This window comes from Lissotriton helveticus, chromosome 7 (assembly GCF_964261635.1).
Source record: "Lissotriton helveticus chromosome 7, aLisHel1.1, whole genome shotgun sequence".
Lineage (NCBI taxonomy): Eukaryota > Metazoa > Chordata > Amphibia > Caudata > Salamandridae > Lissotriton > Lissotriton helveticus.
Genome location: NC_136068.1, coordinates 1,585,443,506 through 1,585,466,852, shown reverse-complemented (window position 1 = coordinate 1,585,466,852; position 23,347 = coordinate 1,585,443,506).

The following is a 23,347-nucleotide window of genomic DNA, read 5'->3' as shown; positions in this document are numbered from 1 at the left end:
TGTTTGCTTCCTAGGGTCATAGAGCCATTAGTGCCATCTGTGTGTAAAGGAGAAATTGCTTTGAAAAGATTCTGGCTGGTCTAGCGCCTGGGGGAATTCAAACCGGGAGTTACGCGTCTGGAGTTAGAAGCATCCATTAGACACTAAAGGGCAGATTTACAAGCCCCTTGTGTCACTTTTAACGTGGGAACAGTGACGCAAGGGGCATGTAAATCTGCCCCTCATTCTTTAGTATTACATGTTTTAAAAACTTTGGGCAGACACAGGCAACAGTCCTTGATTCATGGGCTCTCGCACTAAACATTTCTTGTTGTTTAAAGCCTACATTTGTTTGCAGTTTGGGCAAAACTGAAAAAATATGCTCATTGTCGAAAGAAAAAAAAAGGTGTAGTCTTAAAGAAAACCTCCCAGTACACATTCTTTCATTTGTACCTCAGCAGCTCTGTAAAACACCTAGGAATCCACCAGTTAAAAAAAACATTTATAGAAAAACCATAAAAATGCATGGGTATTGCACCATTTAATAAGTGATTGCTTTTTGGAACAAAGAGTACATCTAGGAAGTCACGCGGGCAATATGGCTCAGTGAGAAGTATGCAGATCTGTTTACAAGGTGTTAGAGGAGGCACGACTCAAACACTAGACTTGTGTAAATGAAATTCACTGCCAGATTGAGCTATTTCCTGCACAAATAAGCGATATTTTTCCAATTTACGCGGGTTAAACCCTGACTGGCGGGAGTCACATTTTGGGGCTTGTTTGGAAATGGTGCACATATTTTTTTTAGGTGAGGTGGACTTTTTTTGATCAATACATGCATAGGAGTCGCAATATGCCTGTCAATTTCTCTGCCTGCTGCAGCCCCTTCTCAGCTTTTTCCCCCCTCCTCCCAGCCTTGAGGCTAAGGAAGGAGTCGAGACTAGTGTCAGATTCTGTATGAGACATTGACGTGTGTCCCATAATGTAAATGTATATCATTTACACCATTCCCAGTGCAGTTAGCAGTCCCCACCAGGGCCATGTCCTAGAGCCCGAACCGAGTGTGCCCAGCAGTTTTTGGGGGCTACTAATAAAGCTAAGATTAAAGTGGTGGGTAATGACGTTGCTTGAGCGATCTGTTACGTGTAGCTGTAGTTTTGACTCATCAGAAAGTATCATTGAGTATTAATGTACCTGCTGCTGTGCTTTAAGTGGGCCTGCACTCCACGGTACAGAGTACAGGCATTTATGTATTTTCTCCCCATGAGCAATGTTCTCTCTAATTTTTTTCCTCTGTGTGCGGCAGTGTAGGGTCTATGTTCATGGCTATGTGCTTCAGGACACCTCCGGGTAACAGTGCGCTCTATAAATGTCTAAAATAAAAATAAATAAAATAAATATCACTCCATACGTTTGCTTAATACCCTATCGGCCCAGCTCTGTTAAGAGACATGATGTAACATTTCCTATACATTGATTTACACACTATGATTCAGTGTCTCTGTGTAATGTGTATGCGATGTAAAGTGCTTAACACTTTACACTGGTATGAGTGGCGTATTAAACAAAATAAATATGAAAGAGTGGTTATGGAGACTTGAGGGTCACTGTTAAAGGTTGGTTATGTTATTTGAATTTATAAAAAGCGCGCGTTTACCCTTGGATGTCCTGGCGCTAAGTTCAGCCTAAACGTTGGTCGGTGCAGTTAATGAGAGAACAACCAGGTCTTCAGACCCCTTCTGAAGGAGAGCAGATTATCAGCATTCCTCAGATGAAACGGCAATTTGTTCCTGGCTTTGGATGTACAGGTCATAAAGCTCTTTCCTCCCCAGGTGGCTTTCTTAAAGGTGGGTATTTGAACATATTTGGCTCCCAGGGATCGCAAGGTTCTGGTGGGGGTGTACCATTTGAACCTTTGCCTCAGATGGTCGGGGCCGATACCATTAAAGGCCTTAAAGGCTATACAAAGGGCCTTAAAACAAACCCTTTGTTTCACCGGAAGCCAATGCAGCTTAATGAGTTCTCCTCGGACCGAAGTAAATTTGGGTGTACCGGACAGAAGTCTAGCAGCAGCATTTTGGACTATCTGAAGCCTATTGAGAAGTTGTTTTTGGGCATTCAGGAAAATGCTATTGCAATAGTCCATGCGTGACATTACCAGAACTGTGCCTACCGTCCTGAAGTTAACGTCCGAGAGATAGGGTTTTTAATTTCCTTAAAGTTCGTAAAATCAGGAAACTATACAACTGAGCTAATGTGATCACAAAAAGTCAGTCTATTGTCAACTGTTACTCCTAAGTTTTTAACTTTAGGGGTGAGAGCTGGATGGTTTCCCATGTCAGTTGGCCACAGGTCTGGGGTCCAAACATGAGGGTTGTTACCAAAAACAACCACCTCAGTTTTGTTGGAATTCAGTTTTAGACAATTTGCTGACATCCAACGTACAATAGCCCTCATGAAAACGAGCTCCTGTTTCTTTTACCTGACCGTCTTTGAAGGATAGCACAATTTGAGTGTCGTCATCATAAGAAGTCAACTGAACACCAAACTATCTCATCTAGGCTGCTAGGGATATCACATAAATATTATAGAGCGTAGGGCTCAGTGACGACCCCTGGGGCACCCCACAAGGCAGGTAAAAAGGCTGTGACTTATTGTTGTCCAAGTCGACTGTTTGAGATCTTTCCAATAGGAAGGAATAAAGGAGTTTCCAGGCAACTTTCCTTATCCCCACCTCCGACCACCGGTCCATCAAAACTTTGTGATGGACCATGTCGAAGGCTGCTGATAAATCTTACATTATTAGCATAGAGGGGTAAATTGATCAAGAACTGATCCATCTTTGCGAACAACCAGGGAGGAACTCACCGAGTGGGGATCAGACTCTTTCAACTCCGGAGTAAATGTAGAAAGTATGTCCTCCACCTTTTGTTGAAAAAAGGTAGCTAGTTTATCACATAGTTTGGGACTACTGTTTTTTTTTTGTTGTGTGGCGAGGTTAGCCTTTTCACAGTTTTAAATAGTTCTTTAGAATTGGATTTTGCTTGGAGGATTTAATTCCAATTTTTTTTTTAGTTTCCAGCAGTAGATCTTTATACTGTTTGAGGCTGTGTTTATATAACACTTTAGTGGCCTACTATGTGCACATTAACTTGTGACCCAGTGTTCACGCCCCAATGCATGTTACAAGTGTTACTTGCAGAGACTATATAGGTCCATGTTACTCCTGTGTAATTACAGTCTTTCCTATTAAACAGCGAGATTTGGTTCTATGCATCTAGTTCGTAAAACTATCAAAAACAACCTGTTTATTAGTTGTGTGGTTCAATACGAGTTCTCAAACTACGCAAGAGAGCCTAGTAAGGCCAAAAACATCTTTCACCATCTCGCCCTTAATTTCCCTGGCTAGAGCAATCAAAAGAACTTCCTCTCCTTGTACTCCAAGGTCGTCACTTTAGTTTGCTGATTGGGAGTGGACTGAATGAGTTCCACGGGGCACTACCTGCAAAGTTCTTGGCATGTTTGTCCTATACAGTCCATTGCGAAGTACAAAATTGTAGAACCCACAGTTTCATATACGTTATTAGCCGTTGGTGGGATGAGATTCCCACCCAAATTCCTAGGATGTATGCAACACAACCCACTACACCTGTAGTGGGGACGTGAGATGAAAGCTGTCCTCCATTAGGACAAGAATGCCTCCTTAGCAGGTAGCCGTGGTGTCCAGGCTTCAAATACTGGATGGGTCATGCCCGGTGGAAGTATTTAACTTCACAGGCCATAGTAGCCCGTAGCTACAGGAAATTAGGTGCTTATGTGAGATATATTATATACACACAAACATTCTCCAGAAGAACTCTTAGTTAAGAATGTTGGGAGACAACTCTGGCTACAACACAAGCTATAGGTTAATCAGTTGAGATACTACCCCAACTCCCACCATGAAATGAAAAGCTGTATATATATTGCGACGAAAAGCATCTACAAGCAAGTGCCACCTTGGAAATTCCAATGTGCAGAACAGCTGACATTGCATGTTGTCTTCAGTTGCGAACCAAGGCTCTCCCCATTGCTGAAAGAAACCTTGCACCACCTCCGAATGAAGTCGCCAATCATGAACCACCAGGCACAGACGGCTGAGTGTGTCTGCCCTGGCCTGCAAAGAACCAGCCAGGTGTTGAACCACCAGGGCTATGCCCTGTTGTTCCAGCCATGTCCAGAGGCAAAGAGCCTCCTGACACAGGGTGCACGACCACACCCTGCCCTGCTAGTAGCAGGATCACATGGCGGTGGTGTTGTCAAGGAGCACCTGCATCACTTTCTCTTTGAGGGAAGGAAGGAACAAACACTTTCAACGCCAGCCGTATTGCCTGGAGTTCCAGCAGGTTTATATGGAGCATGGACTCCGCCGGGCTCCAGACGCCTCTGATCTCCACCTCTCCCAGATGGTCGCCACATCCCAGGAGTGAAGCATATGTCACCACTGTTAGATCTGGCTGGGGGAAGGTAGAAGTATCTGCCTCTGACCCAAGCTTGGTTCTTCAGCCACCACTGCAAGTGTTGCAGTTCCCTCCAAAATGTGGACGTAGTCAGAAAGATTCCCTTGATGCTGTGCCCACTGGAACTTCAAGTCCCACTGCAGAACCCACATTTGTCACCTGGCATGATCCACTAGCAGGAGGCCAGGAGGCCCAGGAGCCTCAGTCATTCTCACCGAAATCCAAGACAGAGGCTGAAACATTGGTATCATAGCCCGAATATGCCAGACTCACAGTTCGGGAGGATAGGGCCGAAACTGCACTGTATCCAGAACAGCTACGATGAAAGGAAGCGTCTGAGAGGGAGTCGGGTGTGACTTTGGCACATTTATAGTGAACACCTGCGAGTGCAAGAGGTCGGCCGTAGTCTGGAGGTGGGAGACAACAGCCTGGGGCAAGGACGCCTTAAACAGCCAGTCGTCGAGATAGGGGAAGACTGGAAACCCTGATCTGCGCAGATGAGCTGCATCCACTGCCATCACTTCCGTGAACACCCGAGGGGTACTGGTAAGGCAAAAGGGGAGCATGGTAAACTGAAAATGCTTGTGGCCTACAGTGAACCAAAGTTAGTGTCAGTCGTCCTGCAAGCCCAACACCACCATCTAGGGTCGAGGGCAGACCAGAGCTGAGCTAACGTGATCATTTTGAACTTCTCTTTCCGGAGGAAGCGGTTGAGGGCTCAGAGGTCTAAAATAGGGCGCATGCCTTTGTCCTTTTGGGCACCAAAAAGTAACAGGAATAGCAACCCCAACCTACTTCGGGCACAGGGGCCCTCTCAACAGCTCCCTTGGCCAAGAGAGCTGAGACTTCCTGGCGGAGAAGCGCCAAATGATCTTCCGGCATGCGATCGAAAGGCAGTGGCATGGAGGGAGGGGCAGTCTTGAAGGGGAGGGAGTAACCTCTACACACTAGTTGCAAAACCCACCCTTCCGATGTGATGGATTACCAGTGGCGGAGGTGATGGTGTATCCTTCTGCCCACTGGCCTAAGATGGCCCTGAAAGGTCTGACTAGGAAGCCTTGGAGGCTGCTGTAGTGGTGGGGTGGGCTGGGGGCAATGGCGGACTGGCCCGGCCCAACCGAAGGCTCCCAGTTCCTCAAGATCACTGGGTCCCGCGGCCACGCAGAGGCTGGGCAGCGTGCGTGAACCGCTGGCTAGACTGGGCCGGATGTGGCTGGGCGTCCCTTCCGTAGCCACGAAAGGGAAGAAAAGCAGACACGAGTGGGCGGGAAGGTGCAGCAAGGCCCAAAGATTTGGCTGTAGCCCGAGAATCTTTAAAGCTCTCCAGCACCAAGTCTGCTTTATCACCAAAGAGGCAACAGGTATCAAAAGGCATGTCTATCAAGGTAGTCTGGACATGCACCGAAAAGCCAGATGTCCTCAACCAGGAGCAGCGCCAAAGGGCTACCGACGTGGCAATCGTTCTGCCTAGTGAGTCAGTAGTATCCAGTCCACATCTTATTGTGAATTTGGCTGCGTTCCTCCCATCTGCCACTGCCTGGGAGAGAACGGCCCTGGCCTCCTCCGGGCTATGAGGCAGCACTTGCGCAACCGAATCCCAGATGGTATAGGAGTATTGGTCCAAGAGGCACATGGTATTCACAGACTGCAGTGCTAAGCTGTAGGAAGTAAACATGCACTTACCAAGGTGATCCAGATTCTTGGATTCCCTTGTAGTAGAAGGGAATGCGCCCTTGGAGGAAGAGGTGTGGGCCACAAAGCTCTCGGGGAAGTGTGTTGGGTGAGGAAAACTGGGTCCCCTGGGGCCGGGCGATGATAGCGGGCGATCGTCCTTTCCACAGGAGCCTCTGTGCTAGGCTTGGACCAGGCGCCCAGAAGGACGTCAGTGAGGGCTTCATTGAAAGGCATTAGGGGTTCAGAAGTGGATGCCGCAGGTTGAAGCCCCTCTGTCAGGAGGTTAGTCTGACCACCACTGAAGGGAGCTCAAGATGCAAGACCTCAGCCGCCCATGCCACCACCACAGCATAGGACGCTCCCTCCTCTGTAGCTACGGTAGGGGGAGATAGCATGCAACGGTCTGGAGAAGTGTCCAGAGCACTGGCGCCACCCAGGTCCTCTCCCAGTCTAGCTCTTCTAGCTCGTCTGCTAAAGGGTCTCGCAACCTCTCCCAGTCCTCAACACCACCTTCTCAGTGATAGGAAACACCAGGGATGAACAGGGAAACAGAAGAACCCTCCACTGTCGGATTAGACGTCAGTCCGGCTCTGGGTCTATCTCAGGGGTGAGTATGGGGATGGCGTCAACCAGGGGCAAGGTCATCGCCAGGAACGATGCCAGGGAGAGTCAGGTAAGATCAACTGGGATCGGTCCGGATGTAGGCCTGGATCCACTGGGGCCAGATCTGCCGGCTTCGAAGGCCCAGGACCCCCAACCAGCTCCGCGGGGCCTGAAAGCACGCCGGCGGAGTCCAGCTGCCCAAAGATGAGGTGGAGGGCCTAGTAGAACTGACGAAGCTTGGCAGGGGACCCTCTGACTCCTGGAAATGGGTGGAGGTGCAGAGTCGTCCCTAAGGGAGGATTCTTCGCCTTCTTCTTGTGCTTTGTCTTACCCAAATATGTTGAAGATTTTGAGTGCAAAGAGGTGTGGGTGCTCGACGATCAGCCTCAAGACCTTCCTCTCGAACGATACTTGGATCGACGTGGAGCCGACCACCGGGCCTCCAAGACTTTTCCGGACTGCTCCTGCAAAGACTTTGGATTCATGGCCCGCCAGTCAGAGCACAACTTTGGGTCATGGTCGCTCTCCAGACACCAAAGACCAGGCTTGAACCCGGTCTGATGGTGGAACATCGCTTGTGCACCAGGACTAAAGGGTTTAGTTCTCTCCGGATCTGCGCTAGGCTGGCACAGAAAAAGAAAGAAATTATGTCAGCACGCAGGGGCGGCGTCTAAGTAGAGATCGCAAAGTCTTCCCGGTGACCACGACACCGACGACGGGCACAGAGTCGACTGACGCCACCCACTGACGCGCAGGGGTACTGCTGAGAAAAACAAAAGTATTCGTGTCCAGTCTGACGCCTGGGGGTAATTCTAAGGTAAGGAATCTATAACTAACTATCTCTTTTAGATATGCGGTTTTACAGGTAAGTAACCAACTTACGCAACCAGTCTACGGGTTGCAGGGTCAGCAGAGGGCAAGGTTCAGGTAAGCACAAACACTTCCCCACCAGCAGCACAGGGGCGGCTGGGTGCAGAGGTTAAAGTTGAAGATCAGGCCCAATGTTACTCAATGGAGACTGGGGGTGCTTGAAGACACTGCTTGCAGGTAAGTAAATTGGTTGCAGGGCTCAAGCTTTGGAGTTTAAAACAAGCACGGGGCCACAAGGCATCACCAAACATACACCATCAGCGACACAGAGGCAGCCAGGCGCAGGGTGCAAACATGGTGTTGGGCACCCAATGCAAGAGAATGGAGAAACTTGGATCCGAAAACAGGCTGCAGGCGTTGGACTGGAGGTCTCACGAGGAACAACAGTGACAGCAGTGGTATGCTGTAGGTCGTAGGAACACCGTCAGTCAAGTTCGTCAAAGCCCAGGGGCCTTGGTGCAGTGGTGTTTTTTGATGTGGGGTTTCCCTTGCTAGGGGTGGGGGAGACTTTGGATTCACACTGCAGGCTTCATTGTGGAGTCCAGGCTGGGTCAGCCAACGCTGGACTTGGACTCCGGATTGCTCTGGGAACCATTTTTGGATCGTGGGACACCTGGACACAGGCTGGAGACGTCAGGTGCAGAGTCATCAGGGATCGAAGATCCGGAGGGCACAAGAGTCCTTTGTGTTGATTTCTTGGGGACAGAGCCGTTATCCTCAGGAGTTCTGGTCTTTGTTGGAAGGCAGGCAGTTCTCCCAGGGTTTGTGGAGGTTGCTTACTGCAGGACCGGCAACTTTTTTTCGCAGGATCTTTGAGGGCTGCCAATAGGCCGGTAGGGCTGGAAGCAAGTCAGTGGGCGTCGACAGTCTTCTCTGCAAGGCATCTTCTTCGTTCTACTTAGGTCAGCAGGGACAAGGTTCAGAGTCTGGGGGAGCCACCTAAATACTAGATATAGGGGGTGTTACAGGCGAGGAGCAGGTAGGGACCAATGGGTTCCAGACCTGGGGGTGTCTACACCCACTATTATGCTATCCTTCCTGTTCAAGTCCCACAATCTTCAAGATGGTTGGCGCAGAAAAATTTGCCTTACTTCGCCTCCTGAACCTGCGAGTTAGAATTGGTGAAGGAGGGCACACCTCCTATTCTGACTAAGTTTTCCTGCTGGTTCTTCCGCCCAAAGTGGGGGTTTGAATGAGGGGCTACCATCTGCTGCTAGCAGCAGATGCTGGGGGTCGCATTACAAAGGTGTCAGACCTTTGAAGCTTCCCTCTCGAGCACTGTGTGCTTCCTAAGAGGAGGAGGTGTGACAACTCCAATCAGTATGTGCTTGGTTTCTGAATCCAGAGTGTGGGGGCCTCTCATCCCGGGGGTCCAGAAACAGGTCTGCTGGTGGCAGGCTGCCTAAAACCACTCTTTGCTCACACCAGGTTTGATAGATTTTCAGGGGACACCTCCGAGTACACGTTTCAATAAATCCCACACTGGCATCAGTGTGGGTTTATTGAGAGAAGTAGTTTGGTACCAAAACCTGTGTTCAGAGAAGTCATCATGGTGTTGTGGAACTAGAGTTTAAACCTCAAGTACGCTCTATGGCTTCCCTGGCACTTACAATATAAGAAAATAGAACTAAATATTGTAAGAGCATATCTGCTCATGCAAATATGCCCACGCCCGAGATATGTGCACCCTACCTTAGTGCTTTTAATGCCTGCTAAAGGGGTGATTTACCTATATCTTAGCAGGGCTGGTTGGCATGGCACACGGGGCAGTGTGCTTTGTCAATTTTGTCATTTTCTGCTTGTGGCAGTTTGCATGGCCTGGTGCTACAGCCCTAGGGTACCCTCTTCAGTTCCAGTGCCCTCGGTACCAGGGGTACCATTTACTAGGGACTTACAGGGGTAGCTGAAGTGGTGCCAAACAAGGAACAGTTTAAGGGAACAGTGGTGCTGGGGACTTGATTAGAAGGGACCCAGCACACTTTCAGTCGAAGTTGCACCAGATACCAGGCAAAAAGTGTAGGGGGGGAGGTTCCTGAACAGAACCCCATTTCCTCACGTAGTGCCAGTGTATGTGGTCATGATGAAGGACTTTGATTGGAGGGTAGAGAAGGGAATTGGTCAGAGTAATTTAATCTATTTTTCTTCTGCCTTTTTCCGTACATTTTAACTGAAGGGGTGTAGGCATCTCATCTTACTGCCGCGACCCTTCAGCTCTCAATAAGCACACTTCTTCTAGTTTTTTAAGTTTTCACTTGGTCACTTCATATTAAACACATTTGTTACTTGTCTGTTATATTAATAATAATAATTACCACATTTATAAAGCGCGAACAATCACCCGTAATGGTCTCCAGGCATTGAGGGCCGTCTGGAAGATTAAGCAAGCTATTGCCCAGAGTCACATGGTGCTGGGCTAATCTGCCACCGGCGATTGATCCGTGATCCCCAGATTCCAGCGTCAGTCGCCCTGGCCGAGGCACCACACTTCTCACCTTATATTATGAACATCAATATTAAGATATAAGTAAAAACGAAATCGAATCACTGCTTTCACAATCTACCGCTAGGACCTCTCCATCAACCCCCAGTCAGAAATAGGTCAGGTAAGCCCTGCGACCTAGGTCTGAGGCTACTGATTGACAGATCACAGGTGGTGTGGCACGTAACCAGCAGGAAAAATGCATGAATGGAGGGGCACACATTCCCAAGACACCATAAAGTTAGATGCAACATGAAGTTAGGAGCACTCAGACAATCAGGACACAGCACATGCAGTGATCATGCGCTCCCCATGCCGGACATCTGGACACGTTGCCCACTGGCCCTCATTGTGTCCACATAAGATCGAGATTCACCTGCATTTGTCATCAGGTGGGAGTAATTTATGGTTTCATGACTAGGCCTACATTCCTCTCCCTAAACTGGATTTATAAATTGTTTTAGGATGCTTAAAAAAATGTATTAAAATGACGCTCAAAACAGTTGCACTTTAAGTCCGCCGTCAGACCAGTTTCTGTATGCTGTACTACCAGCCACAGAGTTTGGCAAAAACAGGAACAGCCTCTTGTCTTTATTTGTTCAATGTTCATTCATATTCAAGCAACATCTGCCTCAATCCAAATTTTTATTGTTGTCCCATACTGCCATTAATGCCTTGTAAAAATGTTTTATTTTTTTTGTTTAAACCTCTTCAGACACATAGATAAAATGCTAACCTTGCCAGACAAGTCATACTGGAATTATTTTAACATGAGGGTCATTTCATTTACATGTATTATTATGGGGTGTTAATCCGCTGCTGAAATAGTTTTAATGTTCCCATTCTAAGATTCATTAAATGTTGATTATAAACTGCTCTTATAGATTTAATTCACATGTGCCAGACTTAAGTGACCATTGCGAAGGTGAGCAGCAGGCAACACTTTCCCCACAGGAGGGAGTAGCACGGAGGACCACAGAGCAGTTGGTAATAATGGAGAACACTCCTTGGGGAGCTATGCGGTCTGGCTGGGACCCGTTGACATTGCTTAGATCCATACTGCACGGTTTTAGTACAGCAGCTTACATTACTTCATGCTAGGAGAAATTGTGGCTTGAGGTTTTCCCATGTTGTTGGGTTTCTCTTGAGAGCAGTGAACTGGCATGGATATTTGGGCCTAACACAAACATTTCTATACTGCGGGCCTATGCCTGGACTGCCTAGCAGATCAGTGTTCACCCCCTGTATAAATGCACTGAGACCACTGTCTCCCCTGTGGGGCCGGACAGGGGTGCTGGGGTCAGCTGTCATCATGAGTAAGGCAGACCTGAAATGACAGAGTAAACTCACTTTTGAAAGCCATACTGTAGTAATCTGCTTCTTATGTAATGCATCTCCCTGGCCCTGGTTCTCTGCCTGATGCTCTAGCTATATGATGTGTGTAGGAAGGTGGCTACCTGACTATGGTTACCCCAGATTTTTTGCCTTGTGTTTAGCTGGTTTTTGACTTAGTTGACCTGGTTCCCTGCTAATCAGGGCCCCAGGCCATCTGCTCTCTCTGTAAAATGGATTCCATGTACCCTAGGTACATACCACAATTGGAAATGGACTCCTTGTCAGCCCCTGTATAATGCACTATAGGTGCCCAGGGCATAGGGGCCACCAAGGCCTACCAGGGGCTGCAGCATATCTTTTGCCACCCCTGGCTGGTTCTTAAATTGACACAACTGGCTGATCACTCAGCTGGGGTAAGGTGGTGTAATCACCCCTTGCTTAGATATAGTATACCTATATCTAAACCCATATCTGGACACATATTAACCTGTGAGCCACTCCTAGGGAAGGCCTCATCAATCCTGGAGGCAGAGTGCGTGGTTTCATGTGAGATGGAGCTCTAGCATGAGCTGAGCCTGTCTGCAGCTGTCGGGAACAACTCCCTAAGCTGTTTCAGGATAATGCCATACCATATACTCTTAAGTGCCTTATAATCCTCGCGGTTATATAGCAACTTTGGTTTGGCTTTATCAAAACATGTCGTGTAAGGTGTCATACGATTTGGAATACTATCCCCTCGCCAGTTCTGGTGACGGGGATAGCATTCCACCCCTCTAGAGGGGTAAGACATGTTACTTTACTTAAATACGGTTAATTTCTAAAAGGGCCTTAGATCCACAAAATGGATGCCTCTGCCACAGACAAGAGTCTGACCCCCTGAAGCTGACCGAAACTTAGCCAAATGGGGCCTGGACAAAGGGTTTCCTGTCGCAGGAGGGTGTTACCACCCTCCAGACAGGAGATAGTGGATTGTAGCAGGGAGGTCTGAAAGAAACCAGACACTGCCTGGGGCGCACAAGGCTGCCCCTTGCATAATCCGGCCAAACCGGTTCTGGGGCACTCCAGCCCTCGTGCCAGGGTGGCCTGGATCAAAGGAAGGGGGTGTATCCACCCACTTCCTGGTTCCCACCCATAGGAGGGGACCTAGCAGGTAATCCAGCCCCCAAAATTAGTATAAGACTGGGAGCAGTGCCAATGCACTTCAGATTATCCTGAAGAAACATAAGAAACGAAATTCTGGACCCTTCGACATCCTACTCGACGTAGAAGCCCGAAGAATCTCCCTTGTGGTCAAGGAGTGACCACCCTGTGCAAACAGGCACCATCCAGCTATCGACGTCTACTTTGTTGCAGTTCCCGCCGGAACTCGAGCGACAGAGATCGACGAGATCAAGCTTGCCTGCTTTCCAACAGCCCGATCCACAGTCCCTGCAGAGCTGAGACCCGTGGAGGCGACCGGAAGCGTGGGGCACGCCATCTTGAATTGACCACGAGACGCTGACCATGCAGCCCATGAGTGACCCTCGAAGCTGTACACCGGGGTTTGAGAAGCCCCAACCCTGAGCCACACTTGCACCGAAGTTCAGCCCTCCACACTCGACGAGTGCTGCGTGGGGCCCTTCTGCTTCTTTTGGCTCAACGCGTTGGCCCGGTCACTTGCCAGCCGGCTAGTGGCCCCTGTGCCGACGAAAACTTGAAATCGACTTGCGAATCTGGTTGCTCCAGATCTGCACCAGCTCCCCTGAAAAGGAGCCCCCACTCTGACCCTCCTGGTTCGAGTGAGAAGCAATCACCCGGTTCCGCGTGGATTGCTTTTGCCAAGTGTTGTTTGCTCCAATCTTGAAGCCGACAGCGCCGACGGCGAGAGCCTGCGTGGGACAGATCGTGACCTGCTCCTGGACGTCGTAGATGCCCCAGAGCCCACGTGACAGCGGAGAGAAGCTCCTCGACAGCGACCTGATTGCGCCCGGCATTGCCTGGTTCCGTCCTGGTTCCACCCTGGTCACTGCTGAGTGACCCAGACTCTGTCCCCTCTGCTTTCAGGTACTTTTCGACTCGAGTCCACCCTTGGACTCCACCGGACACTTCTCTTTCACCCCGCCTGCAGCCCTTTCAGCTTCAAGCACCAAGAGCCTGCGTGACGAAACCCGACTCAACTTCGACCCTGTGCACCCGCTTCCTGTGGGTGAGGTAACTTTGCTCCGCCGGTGTTCCCACACTGGTACACATCTCTAGGGTCTGTGTCTTAAGTTTTGTTCCTCTAGGTTCAGCGGAAGTGTCCTTAAACTTTAACTTTGCAACTTTTACGCACCATTGGTTAACATTGGTGCATGCGTGCGCTTTCCGCACTGCTCCCGAATCCCGTGGGCCTCTCCCGACTTCAGCACTGCTTGTCCCGACTGCTCCCAGCGATTCCCTAGGCCCTAGGCCTAACCACTGTTCGATTGGTATCTCTTATACCACTTGTTTAGTATATGGTTTGAGTGGCCACCCGCCCTCATCCATAATTGTGCAACTTTGTATGTTTAAACTGTGCTTTTGATTTAACGCTTGTGCCCCTTTATTCATAAAGAATACTGGGGATTGTTTTTAGTAATAAATACATATATTTTTATAATATATACTTGTGTGGTGTCCTTTCATTTGATATTACAGGATTGTATGTGGTAAAACAGCTCGCTTAACACGACCTCTTAAGTTAAGCCTTTAGGATGCTTAGTCCATGCTACCCCTAGGATAGCTTGTCTAACAAGGTTGACTTACAACCTGACACCATAAGGGATTGTTTGGTCTGATAATAGGTGGTTCCAGAATTGGAAACATCACCTATCAGGCCAACTTCTCACAATGTCATTTGGAATGTTATATATATTTGTACTTGAAGGGGGAGCAGTTGGAGAAGATGGGCTGAGCAGCCAGGAGGCTGCTCATGGTGGGGCTTATATTAAGGCTTACATAGAATAAACTATCAACTACAAGAGCGGTCTACGAGACTTCATGGATTTCTACACATACTCCTGGAGATCGTGCAACAGCCTGAGGGCCACAGCATGGCAGAGATCTGTGAGAGAGGTGCCACGAGTCCGTGACCATCAACAAGGTCCTCCTGTTGAACCTAAAGGCAAGCCGAACATTGATCGACAATGCCAAGATTGATACCATGACTGGTTGCTTAGATCGCCTCTTTGTGGGCCTAGACAGACAAAAATATGTACCTGTATGAAGCAGAAAACGGAATCTGGGACAATGCAGTTACATTGACGGAGCGGGTGGCACAGATGCAAAAGCAGATGATTGCGTCAAAGCCAAGAATGAAAACTTGGAGGCACACTCATGCTGCAATAATATTTGCATCACCAGCATACCTGAAAAAGCAAATACTGGGCACGCTATTACGGGCCACTCTTGGCGGGTAGTAGTTCTCCACAGCCTTGGTGAAGAACACTGCTCCTTTGGACAAAGGCCCCCACCAAGTCTCAGACCCTTAATTGCGCACCTTTTAATCTACCAAGACCGCAACGCTGCACTTCGTCTGGCCAGAGAGAAGAGTCCGCAATGATATAAGGATCACAGATCTCGATCTTCCCCATTTTACAATGGTTCAGAAGTCTAGGCAAAAGTTCACAATTTTTTTTAAAGACAGTGCTTTGCTTCCACGGCGTGAAATACACCCTGTTGTATCTTGCCCGTCTCTGGGTCAACATCGATGGTAGGACCATCTTCTTGTGGGCTACCGATGCAAAAAAAAAAAATAAGCCATGCAAGAGGCTGCTTCCACCACATTGACTCACGCAAGACACCAGTCATGCAAATCGAGACAACGAACAATCATGCTCACCTGTATTAATGAGCACCAATGAGCGCAGTTGAGTTAATCACCCAGGACCTCCAACCTGTGTACTATGGAATATTAAACTTCTGGGCCCACCGCTGGTTCTCATTTCTTGCAGTGTAATGCCGCCTGCTGTGTGACGCTGACCTCTAGCCCTTGCTTTTAGTCAGTAGGGAAATATGATGCCCATGTTTTTCCCATTCAGACACCATACATTATCCTTCCTTGAGTGAAGTGGTCACCATTAGCCATGCCCAAAGTGTGTATCACCCAAAATGTTTATCACAATAGGTTTGCCAGTAATGGGTCTATCTTTGACTTTCTGGGGTGTCTGGCACCAACAGTTGGGGGATTCAGGGTTTTTAGGTTTGCCGATATTCCTTTATTTGATCTCTTAACAGGAAAGGCCTTCCACAAGTAGTAATGAACAACACATCAATATTTCTCCTGTTATTGTTCCTGGTCTTGGGAAGCCAGTATAGTAATTTGTCAGGGTACCGATTTCAAGCTCAAGAAGTGTGTCACGGATAGGGAGGGCAGTTGTATCCCTTTTAAGGACACACTACATGACCAGAACTTCATGTTCCTTAACATGTACACTCCAAATATAGACCATTCAGAATTCTTCTGTGATTTCCACACCCTAGGCCGTACAGACACCATGACTATTATTTGGGTTGTGGACTTTAATCTAGTCCGCAACCCAGCACTAGAGTGCTCCAGTAGGACAGGGGAATAGACTTCCGTATTCTGGCAGCACTCACTAAATTCCAGGACGCATGCTCCCTCATAGATCTTTGGCAGCACAGACACCCAATGACCACCAAATTCTCCTTTTCTCCCCACCCCATAACTACTTGTCCCAGATAGATTTTTGGCTAGTCACTCCAGAAGTGAGTTCTTGTGTCCAGGGGTAAGTATACCACCCCAGAACCCTTTCAGACCTCTCACCGGTAGAGATGAGAATCGAGTTGCGACTGTTACATTCAACTAGGACATCCTAGAAATTTCCCTGCGATGCACTGCATGGTCCAGTGTTTAAGAGTAGCTGCAGACTGCATAAAATATATAAAATAAACAACTAAAGGGAGAATGGAGTAAGAACCCACAAGTGCCGCTCTTCACAAACCTTCATAAGCTATTACTGAATACAAAGATCTAGCAGAGAGTTCCATTATTTGGGAAGATTTGCCTGCGCCCGTAGATATGGGGAGAGTGATCGCCAGGGGCAGACCCAGGCCCAGCTCTTACAAGACCACCATTGCACCCACATAGCAAAAATTATCTTGCCCACGGTAACCACAAATTTCTCTAATGAGAAAATAATTGGTACCTTTGTCACATATTAGACAGGACATGCACTACTGTCACCCCTGACAAAATAGAGCCCTATCTGGATGAGGTAGCCATGGCGTGGCTAGACCATGGTCACAGGCAGTTCCTGGATATCCTTTTTATGCTGGACATGGTCACTGTTGCCATTAATAGCCTTGCGAATCAGAAGGTTCCTAGCCTTGATGGTTTTCCATTTGAGTTCTAGAAGGTGTATAGGCCCATTTTGGCCCCCCTATTGCCTCATGGTCTAAAATGAGGCTTGGCAGAACGGCATGGTGCCACCAACATTACAGGATGCTGTCATTACTGTGTTCCCCAAGACAGGTAAACCTCATTGCTCCTCAAATCATCACTTGTTAAATCTTGACAAGGTATTAGCTAGTGACATTGCTACTCTGCTGATAGTTCAATTAATCAATCAGATGTCTTGTAAAGATGAGGTGGAGAGCTAGTGTGTTCCAGATCTTTGCTGCAAGGCAGGAGACGGATCTTCCTCAGGCTGTGATCTTGCTCGAAACGTGTGATGGTAGCGAGGGCAAGTTAGGCGGAGGTCTCTGGTGGGTGCATAAAATGCAAGGCAGTGGTTGAGATATTCAGGTGCAGTGATTGCGATATGCAGGTCCAGTGTAATCTAGGACTTTGTAGGCGTGTGTGAGAAACATGAAGGAGATTCTTTTGTCGACTAGGAGCCAGTGGTGGTCTCTCAGGTGGCTGGTGATGTGTCTGCGGCAGGTGATGTTGAAGAGCAGTCTTGCGGAGTTGTCCTGAATGTTGTGCAGTTTCTTTAGGAGTTTCTGGGTGATGCAGTGCGTTGTCTTAGTGGATTCTGCTACTGATGAGTGCGTGGATGATAGTCTTTCTGGACTCTGCGGATCCACTAGAAAATCTTTCGGAGCAGGTGCAGTGTACGGAAGCAGAACGATGAGACTGCGTTGATATGATGTCTCGTGGTGAGCGAGGAGTCCAAGCTGATGCAGAGGTTCCAAGCGTTGTCTTTGGGTATTGGGGGGGATTACAAGCAACACAGCCACCAGGAGTCGTCCCAGGCAGAGGGGGGTGGAGCCCACGATGAGGCGTTTGGTCTTCTCTGGATTGAGCTTGAGGCAGCTGTTCTTCATTCAGGTGGTTGGAATGATCTCTCTGACAGTCCAGATTTATACCATATAGATACACAACAATCAATCGCTGGATGGTATTTGCTTTACTACATCACCTTAACCCAGAATCTCAGGTGGTAGCTGCTTTTTTAGATGCCAAAAAGGCTTTAGGTTCTTTAGAATGGCCCTTCTTGATTGCTGTGGTAAAACAATTTAGCAACCTGCGGAGATTGCTGGCCCCGATACAACTCTTATACTTTGCCCCAATAGCCAATGGTATGATCTTGAACTTCTTAGCAATATCCTGGGACACGAGACTGGAGTGCCCCCTATTGCCACCACTACTAGTCCTTGCCAGGGATCAAATGGCCAAAAGACTGCAGCATTTCCATTCACAAATAGGCCTGGCTCTTAGGACGGGCCTTATATAGTTGTCAATGTACATGGACGATATCCTCCTTTTCATGCGCCGTCCTAGTGACAACTTGTATCCCGATCGGAGACTTTATAAAAGTTGGGAATATTCCAGAATAATTGGGACAAGACAGAGCTAGTGGTCAATTTATCTAGGAATATATTATATTTTTCACAGAGAGAGTGAGAGGATTGTTGGGATGAACTGCAGGCTGGCTATGACCAAGCAGCAAAGCCAGGTACATAATTGGATAAGGTTACCACTGTCCATTGCGGGACAGATGGCTCTTTGTATTACCCAGGTTTTTGTACTTATGCTTCTATATCCCTATTACTTTTTAACAAATCCTGTTCAGTTCCCTTCGCACACTCCTATCTGGCTGATATGGGCTGACAAAAGACTTCTGACTTGCTAGGAGACCCTAACATAAGCGGAGGTTTATGGTCCCCGATTTGGAGACCTATTACCTTGCGGCGCAGGAACATTTTGTCAGATGGTGGTATCACCCAGACAGGTGGCTCCCATACCTAATTCACGAAAAAGAGCAGGACACAGACACCCCTCTTTAGTCTCTTCTGCCAAGGGGAATCCCAGTCCTAGGACTGGTATGGTCCCTACGGGTGCTACGACTTAGGCCTGAAGAAGGTTGGTGGCAAGGACCAAAACATCTCACAGGCACTGGTGCTCCTGGATTTGTCGGCGGCGTTCGACACTGTCGACCATGCCATCCTCCTCGAACGGGTCGAGAACGCCGGTATCAGGGGCACCCCGTTGAGATGGCTTGCATCATTCCTACAAGACCGAAAGCAAGCGGTCGACCACTCTACCTTTATGTCTGAGGCTAAAGGCCTCACGTGTGGGATCCCCCAGGGATCTTCCCTTTCCCCATTATTATTTAACCTGTACATTTTACCTCTAATCTCAGAGCTTCAGAAAAGACCAGTGGTCATCTTTAATTATGTGGATGACCTTCAGCTCATCTTCAATATCGATTCCTCCCCCTCCTCTCTTGAGAATGTTCAGTCGACTATGACATTCATCAGTAGTTGGATGAATGCTAACCAGCTCAAGCTTAATCCTGATAAGACTGAGCTGGTCCTCACTGGGCCCTCAGGAAATCCCTGGAACTCTAATTTTTGGCCACGCTCCCTGGGCTTTCCACCATCTCTGGTCAATTCAGTTAAGAGCCTAGGAGTCACCATCAGTAAGGATCTCTCTATGGGACCTCAAATTAAATCAGTGGTGTCGGCTTGCTTTTTCCATCTTCGTCGCATCAGGAAAATTAGCAGATTCCTTTCCCATGATGCCCTTGCCCAAGTCACTCTGGGATTAGTTATGTCCCGGATTGACTATGCAAATTCATTGTATACTGGTATTCCTGCTTACCAATCCCATCAACTCCAACTTATTCAGAACCAAGCAGCGAGACTCATCTTCGGACAGCCAAAGTCCAGTCATACCAGTCTTTAAGAGCCTTCATTGGCTCCCTGTGGCCCAGCGCTGCCTTTTTAAAGTGGGCTGTCTGATTCACAAAGCCCTTCCTCTTCAAGGCCCGGCTTTTATAGCCTTTCGCATCTACTGCTATACTCCGTCTCGGGCTCTCCGATCCTCAGGGTCAAACCTGTTGTCTACTAGCTCCTTCAAGCGTAAGAAGCACGGGGGATTGAGATTCGCCTCGCAAGCCCCACGCTTCTGGAACGCTCTTCCCCTCGATCTCCGTCTCACCTCCTCCTACTCTCTATTCAGGAGGGCGCTGAAGACTTGGCTATTCTCCCAAGCCTACAATTAATTTTCTCCCCCTCACTGCTGTGTCCTTCGCTCGTCCAAGAAACTGTTGGTGTACGTGCCCTGTATAAATACCTTTTATCATCTTATCAAGGGCGGAACTCCCACTACCCTGCACACAAGCTCACATGTAAACCTTTCCTTCCCTTGACAACAGAGACTGGAGTGCACCACATGCTACTATTGGTGGGCTTTATGGATTTTGGGCACCTGTAGAACAGTGAAAATTTTGAGACCCATGAACAATTCTCCCAACGTGGCACAGATCATTGCTCTCTACATACACATACTTGAGGCTGCAACATTCAGTACAGGAGGCCATCCCAGGGTTGCCACAGAAGCCTCAAGAATTTGTCCTGCTGACCTGGAGTATAACACCCACCAATGCCACAGGATGAATCTTTAAATTATTTGCTATGGGACAGGGCTCACATGTAGGACATCCCACACAATCTAAACAGGCATGGGACAGAGAACTTGTGAGAAAGATAACGAAGGCCAAATGGGCATATGGCTGTGCACAAACCTAATCTATCTTGCTCAACCATTGCCATAAACATGTACATTATAAGTTTATCCCCTGGGCATACATCACAATAGTCAGACACCACCAGATTGACAGGGCCAAACCTCATAGCTTCCTAAGATGTGGAGCGCAGTGGGTAGACTTCCTCCATCTATCCTGGAGATGCCTCTCCGCTTATTGCTATTGGCAGGAAATCTTTTGAGCCCAGCTGTCATGGCAAATGTTCAGATGAATCCGGAACCAGCGCTTGCCCTGCTGGGATATGCCTGAATGGTGTCTACTATTAGACAATATGTTCCCTTAGCACTATTCTAAGACAACTGTAGAGTGGCAGTGGGATGGGATGGGATGGGATACACTTGCCAACTCAATGGGATTGACTACTAGACCTAATCACCTGCAATGACTGAACCAAACTCTATGCCGCTATACAGTCAGAGACATCCAGACCCCAATACATCTAGGCCCCCTCATTATGTATCAAAAGAAACAAGACCCTGCTGACACCGATGAACGTGCTCCATCCATTAGAGAGGTACTGAAAGATGCAGAAACGATACCAGCTGCTAAGATCCACACATATAACTAAGACGCTCTTCTCCATTCTCACAGCTAACTTTTAACCCGTCTGCTATCAGGAGGGTCTGCTCCTTTTAATTACTCCTCGCTGAGACCACTTTTATATACATGAACATATGCACCATGTATATACTATTGCCACAGCTAATTATTGCCCTGCTATTGTTAAAGGAGTCAAATTGAAATCACACATCAAAAAGATTCACGTTATTCCAGTGGAATCAGCACAATGCACAAGTTACTTACCTTCGGTAACGATATATCTGTAAGAAACAGTAGTTAGTATTAGATTCCTTACCTTAGTATACCCCCACGCATCAGACTAGATCTGGAAACGTTTGCGTAGCAGTACCCTTGCGCGTCAGTAGGCATCGTCTGCGGCTCCGCGTCCATCATCGGCGTCATTGGCGCCGGGATGACGTCGCCGGAGTACTTAGACTTCACCCTCGCGCGCTGACATCAGTTCTTATACACAGCTTTTCCACGCCAGAAAACACAGAGCCATGATAAAAACCAACACTAGTGCCATAAAAACTAGGGCCCTGAATGGGGATGACCTTAACCCTAGATATTGGTTCGCAGAACGGGGAGGATGGGTGGGGCGGTAAGGAATCTAATACTAACTACTGTTTCTTACAGATATATTGTTACTGAAGGTAAGTAACTTGTGCATCTGAAAGAAACAGGTTGGTATTAGATTCCTTACCTTAGAATAGATACCCCAGCAAAGATACCCCAGCAATACCAACCCCGGTGGTGGGTCTGTAAACCAATGATCACACCAGAAAGTCCTGGAGAACAGAACGGCCAAAAAAAAGCCATCTTTCCAGACTTGGCAGTCCAGGCAGTAGTGTCTTGCGAACGTGTGCAGCAAGGCCCACGTAGCTGCCTGACAGATGTCCTGCAAGGGGACTCCCCGGCCCAGGGCAGTAATAGCCGCCGTGGCCCGTGTGGAATGGGCACAAAGCCCCACAGGAGGCTCCTTTCGAGCCAAAGAGTAAAAAGCCTTGATGCACAAGACGACCCATCGAGAAATGGTTCGTTTGTGCACCGCCCGTCCCTTCTTAGCGCCCATGTAACCAACAAAGAGTTGGTCATCCACCCGGAACTGGCGTGTGCGATCTAGATAGAATGAGAGCGCACGTTTTGGGTCCAGGCGGTGGAGCCTCTCTTCCTCTTTCGAGGGATGCGGAAAGAAGGTGGGCAAAGTGATGGACTGCCCGATGTGGAAGGCTGTGACTACCTTGGGCAGGAAAGAGGGTCGCGTCCGCAACACAACTTTGTCCAGATGGACTGAAAGGAAAGGAGGTTTAGAAGAAAGGGCCTGGAGCTCACTCACTCTCCTGGCAGAGGTGATGGCAACCAGGAAGGCGGTCTTCAGTGTAAGGCAGCAAAGAGGACAGTTATGAAGTGGCTCAAAGGGAGCGCACATCAGATAAGTTAGAACAAGGTTCCAAGTCCCACAGTGGCATCACGAAAGGAACTGGAGGAAACATATGGGTGATGCCCTTCAAAAACCTATTTACAACTGGGGACTTGAACAAAGAGTGCTGATCAGGTAGCCTTAAGAAGGCAGAAATGGCCGAGAGGTAGCCCTTCAGAGTGCCCAGAGCAGAGCCCTGCTGGGCAAGAGAAAGAAGAAAGAGGAGAACCTCTGAAAGAGGGGCAGAAAGGGGGATCCACAGGAATTGCTGTGCACCATGCCACAAATTTGTTCCAGCTGCAGGCGTACATCGATTTTGTGGAGGGACGCCTGGCTGCCAGTATGACATTACAGACTTCAGGAGGCAAGTCAAATGGCCTCAACTGCCGCCGCTCAATCTCCACGCATGTAAGTGGAGACTGGACAGGTTCGGGTGGAGGACCGTCCCCTGCTGCTGCAACAGAAAGTCCTCCTGAAGAGGCAGACTAATCGGGGGAATCGATTGACATGCTGAGTAGCTCAGGATACCAGAACCTCCGTGCCCAGTCCGGAGCCACAAGGATGACTTGGCCCGGTCACGCCTGATCTTCTTCAGCACTCTGGGCAGAAGTGGTATAGGTGGAAAGGCATACAATAGACCACAACTCCACTCGCAACGAAAAGAGTCTCTGAGCGGGTGCCGCCTTGGAATTTCCAACGCGCAGAACTGATGACATTGCGCGTTCTCTTCTGTGGCGAATAGATCTAACCAAGGCACTCCCCACTGCTGAGAGGCCTTGCGCCACATCAGAGTTCAGATGCCATTCGTGATCCATCATGCACCGACAGCTGAGTTCGTCCGCCCTGGCGTTCAGGGAACCTGCCAGGTGTTGAACCACCAGGGTCATGCCCTGATGTTCCAGCCACTGCCAGAGGC